Below are 11,198 nucleotides of genomic sequence, written 5' to 3'. Positions count from 1 at the left end.
GCTCCCCAGCAGGGACTCCTCTTCCTCAACAGTGTTGTAGCAGAAGTGGATGGGGTGTGTCAAGCCCTCCCAGAATGGGGTGCAGTCTTCTGCGCCCTGGCAACTCCCGGTTTATCTGCAGTTTCATGTAGCCTCTCTGGGGACAGAAGAGTGGGTATACTCTCTGTGGCTGGGACTCCCATGGTGCCACTTCGTAACATAGTATTTGAATGGTAATAAGCATTTGTCTTAGTTAACTTCTGCATGCTCTGTGCACCTGAAGAGGATTGAAACCAGTCTCTTAGTTCAGTATCCCACATGCAAATTCTAGATCCTTGTCGTTTGCTGCAGTTGGAACTAACACTGTGATGTCTTTCTGTGTGTAACCTCATCTTGGTCTGATTCAGGGTTGTATGCCCAGTTGAAGGCTGGTGTCAAAGGGAAAAATGAGCAGGAATTTAGCTTAAAGAACTAATTTGCCTTATTGTGTTTCTGGAATTGGTTGACACCCCATTCTGTAAAATAGAATGTCTATTCAAATGAGCTCAGCAGAGGGGATTGTCTTTATAGGCAGAAAAGGGCTGAAGACAGCACAAACAGAGGATGAAAGGTGGGTTGGCCATTCCAAAGTTGGTTTTCTTAGAGGGTTTAAATGGAATTTTCTTATTGTGCTCAATAGGAGCTTTTGTCTAATTGACTGCTGTGACTCTTTTTTTTTTTTTTTTACAATCTTTACATAGTTAATTAGAGCACAAAGGGTCAAGGGCTGCAGGAAAGAAGGTAAGACTATTATTTCCACATTTCTTCCCCCTGTATTTGGGGTAAGTGGGGACATAAAGGGAGAAACCCCATTCAGCCTCCCACCCATCCCAGGTCCCCAATGTGGGGCATGCTCCGAGGTTCCTGCTCAGGTGGTTTTGATAGTTCAGAAGTTATGAATTGCTGCCAGTCTCGCCATTCCAAGCATGATGAAGTCGCTACAGAATCCACTGATTGACACAGTCCACCTTAGAGTCTCCGTTTGCCCAGATTTTCACTGCCAGTACATGGTTAGGGTAGTTGATTGATTTGTTCTGTCCTCTGTTGTGGTACCAGGTATCCTCTGCAGGTCTCGATGGACTGCCATATCCTCCATGTGCACCTGGTTATGCTCCCCACTGCTCCATCTGAGCCTCTGAGGAGGCTCGGCTCTGACACTTGCATTCCATAGGCAGACTATGGAACCTGCACTTCTCTTCATGGTTAGGGTTCTGAGTCTGGCAGTTTGATCGGGGAGATCCCCAAATCAAAGATCACCTTTGTCTGAGGTGATCCCAGACATGATTCTTGTGTGTACTTGCAAGTACAGGGCCCGGTACAGTCCATCACCCCAATCAGCTGGTGGTTGCAATTGCTGGGTCAGTTCTGTTTCCAGCCCTGTCTTCCACTGGAACCAATGGGTGTTTCAGTCTAACCCGATTCTGCCCAGCACACACCTGGCCCCCACATAAACCAGTGGGAGCTGCGGCCTAGTCGGAGCGACCCGTTAATAACCCTTACCAGGCCTGCCCCCTACCCTGGTTCACGTGCTTGCCAGTATGTGTGGCAGATTAGTCCAGTCTGTTCCACATCCCATTCAGCTCTCATGCATGTCAATGGGCATTGAAGCCTAGTTCAACCCAACTGGGCCCACTATCCAGCCCACGTACATGCTGACTGATATGACTCATGTGTTGCTGGAAAGCTCCTGTTTCACATTATTAATAAAGACTTTATGTATTTATTTCAAAAACAGATACAAAAAAGAGAGATGGCTTCCATTCAGATGGCTGTAGTGCCTGAGACAAGGATAGGATAAACCCAGGAACCAGGAGCTTCTTTTGGGTTTCTCAGGTGGCTGCCAGGGCTCAAGCAGTTAGGCCATCCTCCACTAGTTTCCCAGATGTATAAGTAGGTAGCTGGAATGGAAGTGGAGCAGACAGAGCTCAAACTGGTGCCTCTAAGGGATGTCTGTGCTGCTGGCAGTCTTAATGCACTAAACCAGCACCAGTACCAGCCTGTTTCACTTGGATTTCTCAGCACTTACCATGACTGACTGCATTCTTTCTTCCTTGGCCTCGTACAGGAGGTCTTTCTGTAATAACACTGTTTAATCCTGGTAACCATTTGAGTGAGATGATGAGCTGTTAGATTTTGTGGCCAGGACTGGCAGCTGAAAGTATGGGCAGTCATGGATCTCCGTAAGCTTATTACATCAGAAATTGATCGATCTCTCTTTGAGGTTTAGTTGGCAAGTTGTTATTCATATTGAAAGTGAAAGAAAATAACCCTGTACTTAAGTCCACGATACATATTTTTTGAATGAATAAAGTAATCAGAACATGGAGAATTTTAGGGGAGAAAGATGGAGACAGAGAGAGAGAGAATCTTCCATGTGCTGGTTTACTCTCCAAATGGCCAAAGCCAGGAGCCTTGGAACTCCATCTGGGTCTCCCGCAAGGGTGACAGGGACCCAAGGGCTTGGGTCATCTTCCAGGTGCACTATATCAAGGAGCTGTATCAGAAGTGGAATAGCTGGAACTTGAACTGACGTCCGTACATGATGGTGGTGTTGCTGGTGGCAGCATAGCCCCTCTGTGCCACAATGCCAACTCCTAATTAATGCAGTTTATTAATTATTCAAATAAAAATGCACTTAATTGAGTATCAGTGTTCAGTGAATGCTGGTTAACATTGTTAACTTAGAGCACTATCCCTTTTGCCACTCATTTAATATGTATTTATGTTTTTTATTTCTGCCCAGTAGATAAAGCTTTCATGAGCATGGGTGTTATATTATTACTAAACGTTTTAGCCTCAACTCCTTATAAAGGCTCTTGAACTGAATAGTGGGGCCAGCAAAATGTATTCATACTGGCTTTTATTTAAAAGTACAGGTCTGGGGGATTGAAGCCTGTTTGATCAGCCCAAATGACTATGGGAAGAAGCCTGGTGATTACTGTTGTATCGTGTTAGACATATGCTGCTTGTTAGAATGTTCTTATTTGACATTCATATGAGATGCATTCCTCTGTGGCTAATAGTGGCTGTCTGTCTCATAGTGCGTGACAGTCCCATAAATAGGACTTTCTGTGTGAGTAGTTAACATTGGTGGCGTGATCTCGTGGATAGATGTGGAAAGAAGCAGGTGGAGTTTGAGCCTGCTTGAGGAGGGAGTGCTGCGGCGTGAAGGAGGGAAGCAGAGCTATATCTGGAGCATGTGCGAGTGCTGGAACTGTGCTGGCTTCTGAGTTCTGGAGGCTTAGGAGAGGCAGCAAGGACCAAAATAGCAAGTAAATCCAAATACAATCAGATTAGCAACAAATCACTTAGACACAACCTGTTCCCAGGTGAAACATTTTCACATTACAGAACTCCTTATTTCATGTGGACTTTGGATGTTGCAAATGAGTATAATTTATAGGACATGTTGCTAGGGAAAACTTCATATTATCCTAGACCTTATAAAATGTCCTATGGGCACCACTGAGTATCCTGTGCGGCTGATGCAGTCACTTGTGTGGTCAGAGCACAGGGGAGTACAAGCCAGGGTTAACGTGAACTGCTTGTGAGGAGGTGGTCTGATGCAGCCGAGGTCAGCTGAGCACAGGTTGGTTCATGTAGCTGTCAGGCCACCCTGCACCCTGCTTTTGCTTTTTAAGGTAAAGCCGTTTTTTTCTGCTCACCCATTTTTTTCCGCTCACCCATTTTTTTCCTTTCTTTCTTCCCAAATCAGTTGTAATTCCCAGTGGGAAACTGTATCATACGTTTTGTTACCTTAACCCTGCAGCGCATTAATAAACAATATTTATGAGATTTCTGTGTTGCCTTGTTGTGAATATCCAGCATCTTGGAAACATTTTAGAGGATCTTTCAGCAGGCATGAAGATTTTACTACTCTCTTATCCCTCCCAGTTCTGTTAAAATATTTATAAAATTGTCATCAAGATTTGAATTGAATTTATATATTGCTGTGGGAAAAATGAATTTAAAAAAACTCTTTGAAGGCGCAGTTCTTATGCAAACAATCACATTATTCAATGCATTGCGTCGACAGGAACAAAGCCTATAGTGCGTACATTATTGAGTAAATGAAGTGAGTAGCGCCGTTGAACATACCTGTAATATACTTGACTTTTTGTTTTTCCGCCCTTTGGCTATTATTTGCTGAGTTATTAGCGTTAATTTTAGGGATTAGAATTTAGAAGTGTACATAAATTCATACACTCTGTTCGCTCCTTGTTTAAACTGTTTTAAAAAGGACTAGTTCTGGGATCTGAGTTCCACTGATGAATTGTAAAAATGTGAAATTTGAGTAGAATACTATTTTGAAGACTTGAGTATGGTTTGCCCAGCAGTGTTTAATATTTCTCTCCTTCTCTTTAGTTTTGATTTTGATGTCACTGCTGATGTCTGAGCCAGTAGTGGTAATGCTACCAGAGGCAGCCTTCTGCAACCCCTGAGTCAACAGCTACATGGTAAGAACCTGTGCTCTTCACCCTTAATGCCATCTAATTTCTGTAACATTGTAACTTAGAAATTGTATAATATGTTAATATTTTTTAAGATTAAATATTTGGTGTCAATATGTTTTAATGTGTAAATATCAGCAGCAGAGAGCTTTAGCTCATAATTAATAATTGAAGACTTTCAAATGTAAAAGAGTAATTTGGTAGCAATTTTTGTGTGCAAAGCAAATGCCAATCCCTCTTGTGGTTTCCTAACCAGCAGGCCCCCTGCGACCTCTGAGTGGGTGAGGCAGTGATGTTCAGTAGCATGAACAACCAGAGGCAGTGTGATTGAGCATGTCCATTTATTGTAATGCAAGCAAACTTATGTAGCCTGAGAAAGAGAAGGGTAGAAAGGCGTCTCCCAACAGTCCTCCCCACCCAGCAATGATACTGTAATTGACTAAAAGGCATGTCTGTCTGTCCGGATCCTCCAATCATGTCATAGGTCATGTGCAGCACTCACGGCTGGCAGGTATACCCAGGTCATGTTCACCATGTGTGGCTGTGGGTCACTTTACCAGGTAGGTTGGCAGGTAGAGCAGACCGCACCTGACTCCTCAGAGTTGCTTATCAAGGAAGTCCCAGCACAGCTTGTCCAAGGACAGAGGAGAGACTGGGCTACAACCCACCATCCTCGCCTGTATGGCCAGTGATCAGGCCAGGTTGAGGTTTCGGTTAGCAACACTGTTGTCAGGGGTTCCCCCGGGAATACTGTGTTCCCGTGCCTGTTACCTCCCGCAGAGCCAAGCAGGCAGAGATCCTGGGCGATCTCACAATACTTATTCAACTGAGTTCTCGTTTTCCACTCTTTATTTTTTGTCCATTTAGTTTTTAATTTTCTGGAGTGTAATGACTTATTTATTATCTGAATCTTCCTGTGAATGAATATGAAGTTATTATAAACCAAAATTTTAAAAATCTTAATTGGTTTTAATGTAATTTAATTTACTTAAACTGTAAATTTAGACAAAAGTGTCTAAAATTAGGTTTTGGATTTTTTGTAGATTTCATTGTTCTGTATTGCTCCATCTTTGTGGAGTACATTAAGGAGCAACAACATCTGGCAGACCAATAGGACAGTGATTTGGCTTTCTGTCACTCCCTCCCTGTGCAAGGTCTTGCTTCTGTGTTCTGTCGCTCTTAAAGAGAAGTGAAATTCACATGAGGTGTGGAATTTCGATCCCTCCCTTCCCTCCACCCCAGTTGGTGCCTCTTTTTGGATGGAGAGGGACAGAGTAACCAGTGTTTTGGTTTCGAAATGGGGCTGAGGGAGAACATGAGGCAAGCAAAGGTTACTGCACCAGAAGCTAGAACCTGAGCCAGCCCTGCCTCATCTTGACCTGGGGGAACTGAGTTCGATTTCCATACTTCTTTCACTTTGCAGGCTAGTTTTTTTTTTTCCAACTTTATTATTATTATTTTTTTAAATACATTTCATTTTGTGACACAGTTTCATAGGCTCTGGGATTCCCTGAACTCCTCCCCGTGCCCTGCCCCCATGGTAGATTCCTCCACCTTACTGCAGTATTACAGTTCAAATTGAGTCAAGATTCTTTCATTGCAGGCATATACCAAGCGTAGAGTCCAGCATCTTATTGTCCAGATACATTCAGTGATTTCTTGGGGAGACCATCTCTGGTCTGAAGACTGAACTGGTAGAATATCATCCTGGCCAATTAAAAGCCCCAACATAACATCAACAACAATTTACAACATTATGGAATCCATTGACATGGTATTGAGTAACCAATATGTTAAAAAAAGTGCAAATTCTTAACCAATTCCTATGACTACTTCATTGACATTTCAATTTTAGTTTATAAACAGCCGGCTTCTATACACCTTAAAATGGCTATAGGGTACTATTCAGCTCTCTTGTGTCTATTTTCATTTCAGTATTTAGCAGTCTATAGTTTTGAAGCATAATTTTTACTGAACTTGGCAGATTTTAGGGTAGTCCAAACTGGTTTATAACTCTAACAAGGCATATATCCACAGTTGAGATGTAGAACAGTTTTAGGAGGGGTGTGCAGAGAAATCTTCAATGCCTTAGTAGGGAGTAACTTGTCTTTGTGTCCTACCCAGTAAGGTATATGTGAGTCCAGGCTGACTGTTTCCTGTCTGATTCCAAGCTTTCCCGTTAGTTTTTAGGAATATATCTCTGGAATTCAGATAGAAGCCAGGGCTTTTGGGAAGTCCTCGTGTATTTTGAAATTCACTATCACATTTAGAAAACCTATGAATCGAAGACAAAATCACAAGGAGAATCAAAGCATTTTGAATTGAATGAAAATGGAAACATCAAAGCAGAGGGTATAAAGCACTATGCTTTGGGGACGTTTTTAGTGTTAAATGTTTGTTTTGGAAAGCTGAAGTGCAGATACCTGGAGGAAAATTAAGAGAATATTATGAGCCACTTAGGACTAATACTTCTGATAACTAAATGGACAAGTTTTATCAAAGACAAAAGTTACCATGCTACATTCAAGAAGAACCAGATAACCTGCGTAGCTGTTATTAAAGAAACTGAATTTGCAGTTTGAAATCCTCCCCCATGGGAAGCTTTGTGCCCACATGGTCTCGTTGGTGAATCCTGCCAACATTTAATAACAGCTACATATAAACTGTTCAGAAAATAGAAGGAAGGGAAGATGAACTTCCTTATGAGGTCCCTATTATCCTGCTACAAAAACTAAAGGTATTATTTAATAAAATGTTAGCAAACTGAATGCAGTTAATATGGAAGAGACAGTACCTCATGCCCAAGTATTCTTTATCCAGGACTGGAGGATTGACTTCATAGGTGAAGAATCAGTATAATTCATGGTGCTGACAGAATAAACAACAGAAAAACATGTAACTGTAAATGTCATGCATCCATGATGAAAACTTAGAAATGCAGGAATAGAAGGAAAATGTCAGGAAAAAATGGGAACGAAGGGAGCTTGTTTGAAAGAGCTCCATCTAGTATGATCTCTGGTGGAAGAGTGAATGTTTTCACCTGCGCTGAGGGTCAAGGCAAGGCCTCTCACTCTTTCATTCTTACCTTACGTTGTGCAGAGATCCTTGTCAGGGCAGGAAAGCAGAACAAGTGCCCCGAGAGGGAAAGAAGAAATCAGCCAAATGCGGAATTTGCTTTACAAGGAAGCCTGAACAGTGTAGGTGCAGCTTTGCAGTGTGCGATGCAGGGGAGAGGGGAGTGGTGCTGAGTGCCTGCGGGCCCTGTCTGCAAGGGTAGTGGTGGCTGAAATCTGAGTCCAAAAGTCCTGCAGGCCAGGCAGCATTTGTATCACTTGTAATTTTTAATTATTGTTTTCTTTAAAAATGAGCACCTGTAGTTGGGAGAGCTTTGTTTTAGTACCTGTTTGTACTAATATGGGAGGTTTCAGCAACTTTTTGTAAAATTTATATTAAGATACATATAAGACTGTATAGATTAAAAAACATTTGTTTTCAGCAAAGTAAATTTTCTCTCATCAATTTTTCACATACTTTTTGGAGTACCCTTCCAGTGGGAAACCTATGTGTCGTCATTAAAAATTATGTGTTTGCTTAAACTCTATTAAATAGTTTAAAAAAAATACTTAAAGAGCTCTCTGAAATAAAGAGGTCTGTGAATTCTAAGAGGATCACAAATTAATTTTTAAAATGTATCATACCAATATTTAACTTTGAGTGAATTAACATTGTTTTATACACCTGCTGCCTGTGTTTCCAACACATTGGCGTATTTTGTGTAATAATGTAAGTCATTTGCTTTGCCTACTGATTTCAGCTCATTGGCTTTCAGTTATTGGCTTGTCTCTGAGATGGGTGGCAGCAGATAAGGAAACTTGAATTCCAGTGTTGTCTTCCCTGAATGGTTAGGGTAACACATCTAATACCTCTGGGTGGTTTTACTGGAATTACTAATAAGTGCCTTGAATAGACTGCTTCAACATTTCAATGAAAGTATGGAACAATAATTGTGTGCCTTTCCATTTTCATGACCCGTTACTGACCACAAGGGACAAAGCTGAGTTCTTGGCAGAGCGGAGTGGTGTGACTCTAGAATGAGCGAGGACTGTACACTCAGCAGTTGTTAAAAGATAACCTTGGGTTGAAATTGGAAAGTCATACACACATCAGTGTTTGTGCACAATCCGATTAAGTACCTGAGCTTTATTTCCCTGACCTGGGAAACAATAATGTTGGGGAGTGCTTGAACATTACTCAAAGCATCTCTCAGACAGCAGGCACATCAATGGTGACTTCCCTGGGGGTTTTGCTGCGGAAGGATTCTGAGATGTTGGTGTCTGATAGAACCGGGTTTGGAGGTAAGTGCTACATAGAGCTAGCTATGTGACCTAGGGTAAGTTACTTAACCAATTTCTTCATCTGTTTACTGGGCACAGTACCAAAATCTGAAGTTGTCATGGGAGGTAAGACACAATATGTATAAACACATAAGTGAAATGTTTCTGTGGTTCACCATTTAATAAGTTGACTATCTTTAAAGTTACAATTTAATTTTTAGAGTTGATTTCCTATACAGTTACAAGAAATTCTGATGGATCCTCTTGTTGGTAATCGCTGTCTTGGGACATGACATTTAGAGACATGGAGCTGCATGGATGCCGGAGTAGCGCCTGTGAGACCAAGTGTTTAGGTTGCAAAGTTGAAATAACTTGTGTTTCTCTTGCTACTTTTGAAACTATTCAAAGGTTTAAGAGTAGGTGACTAACATAAGCAGTTAGTTTATGCTAGCTTATTTGCACAGTTTCTAGTTAACAAAAATAATGTTTCTGAAAGCTCAGAGCCCCACATTTTGTAGCATGCCTGCTGTGGAGCTGTCAGTGGATTACCCAGCCCTATTTCTGTCGTGACCCCCTGTTTTGTTATGCACATTCTCAGGAAACTGCCAACATTTGATCGTTGTTGATCATCTTCAGCAAAAATGGTGATTTCATAGGGAGCAACTTGATATCTCAGGGCGTGGTGACAGTGTTTACTTCACACACTGCTCAAGTCATCCAGTTTGGTGTTTTGTCATTTGTTGTTTTCCTTAAGATTTAAATTCATTTTTAGTGCATTTTGGGTTTGTCCTTGTAATTTATACTGTGAATGTCATTCTGGTGCAATTGGTACAAAGGAGTAAGTCAGAGAAAACTATGTGACACTTTTAAAAAAATTTATATATTTCTTTGAAAGCCGGATTTATGTATAGAGAATAAGAGACAGAGATATTTTTCCATCTGCATATTCGCTCTCCAGTTGACCACAGTGGCTGAGGCTGGGTTAGGCCAAAGCCAGGAGCTTCCTTTGGGTCTCCCATGTGGGTGGAGGGGTCCACGTACGCGGACAATCTTTTCCTGCATTCCTAGGAGTGTTAGGTTACTTGACTAAAAGTAAAGCAACGGGGGCTGAGTCCGTGCTTAGATAGGAGTCTGGCAATGCTTAACTCACTGTGCTATAATGCTGGCCCTTTTAGAATGTTTTATTATTTTTTAAGGGTTTATTAATTTTAAAAGTCAGAGTTATAATGAGGGAGAGACACAGATCTTCTGTCTTCTGGTTCACTCTTCCAGGTGGCCGCAATGGCCAATGCTAGGCCAGATCGAAACTGGAAACTAGGAGCTTCACCTGGCTCTCCACACGGGTACTAGGAATCTCAAACTTGGTCTGTCTTCCTCTGCTGTTCCTGGGCCTCTAGCAGGAAGCAGAAGTGCAGCAGCTGGGGTTTAAATAGGTGCCACAGGGGATGTGCTGGCATCATAGATGGCAGCTTGACTTGCTATTCCTCAGTGACAGTTATTTCTTTGTTTTATGAAAGACATAGTGGCAGAGAGGGGAAAGGCAGATAAAGAGATATTCCTTTCTGCTGATTAACTTCCCAGATGGCCACAGAAGCTGATAGAACTCTGTCTGGGTCTGTATTGTGAGTGGCAGGGACCCAACCCTAGGGCCATTTTCTGTTGCTTTCTTAGGCTCATTATCAACAGGAACCCCAGTCAGAAGTGGAGTAGCTGGGTGTCAAACCAGTGCTCCAAGACAGAATGCTGACATCCCAGGCCTTGCCTTAACCCACTGCACCATGACATTGGCCTCTGTGGTAGCTCTTTCCTAACAGAAAGAGTAGATGGGCCAGTGGGCACATTGGGTCAATTAATCCATTGTTCTTGAGGCCAACATCCCATGTGGGAGTGCTGGTTTGAGTCTTGGCCACTCTACTTCTGATCCGGTTTTCTGTTATGGAGCTGGGAAAGACAGTAGAAGCTGGCCCAAGTAGTTGGGCACACCCATTTGGTTATCCCAGTGGCGTTCCTGGCTCTTTGTCCTTGACCCGGCTAAGATCTGGTTGTTGTGGGCATTTGGGGAGCAGATCAGCAGATGAAAGACCTCTGTCTTTCCCTTTCTCCCACACTCCCCCACTCTGTTGCTGTGCCTTTCAAATAGATACATAAGTTTTTTCAAGGGAGTGCTGCTTTTTTGTCAGACTTGCCAGAATGGTTAGAAGCAAAGACCAGCCCTTTCTTGAGAATTAAAACTTGAAATCCTAATTGTTCACTGTGTCTTCTTGTCTCAGAGCCTTAGAAAAATAACAGAGTGGGCCCGATGTGGTAACCTAGTGGCTAAAGTCCTCACCTTGCACACCCAGGATCCCATATGCGTTAGTATCATGGCTGCTCCACTTCCCTTCCAGCTCTCTGC

The 11,198-nt window shown here is 42.3% G+C and overlaps 1 protein-coding gene across 1 annotated transcript in view; it reads left to right on the top strand.

The window, feature by feature from the left end:
* The first annotated feature begins 4,404 nt into the window (after positions 1-4,404).
* Positions 4,405-11,198, top strand: part of WASF3 (WASP family member 3) — a 51,194-nt gene continuing 44,400 nt past the window's right edge. The window contains exon 1 of the mRNA XM_040979909.1: positions 4,405-4,475. The gene's annotated coding sequence lies outside the window, so the exon portion shown is untranslated. The remainder of the gene's footprint in view (positions 4,476-11,198) is intronic.

Source organism: Ochotona curzoniae, unplaced genomic scaffold (assembly GCF_017591425.1).
Source record: "Ochotona curzoniae isolate NIBS_2020 unplaced genomic scaffold, NIBS_Ocur_1.0 contig_3332, whole genome shotgun sequence".
NCBI lineage: Eukaryota > Metazoa > Chordata > Mammalia > Lagomorpha > Ochotonidae > Ochotona > Ochotona curzoniae.
This window is presented reverse-complemented; position numbering and strand designations above follow the sequence as displayed.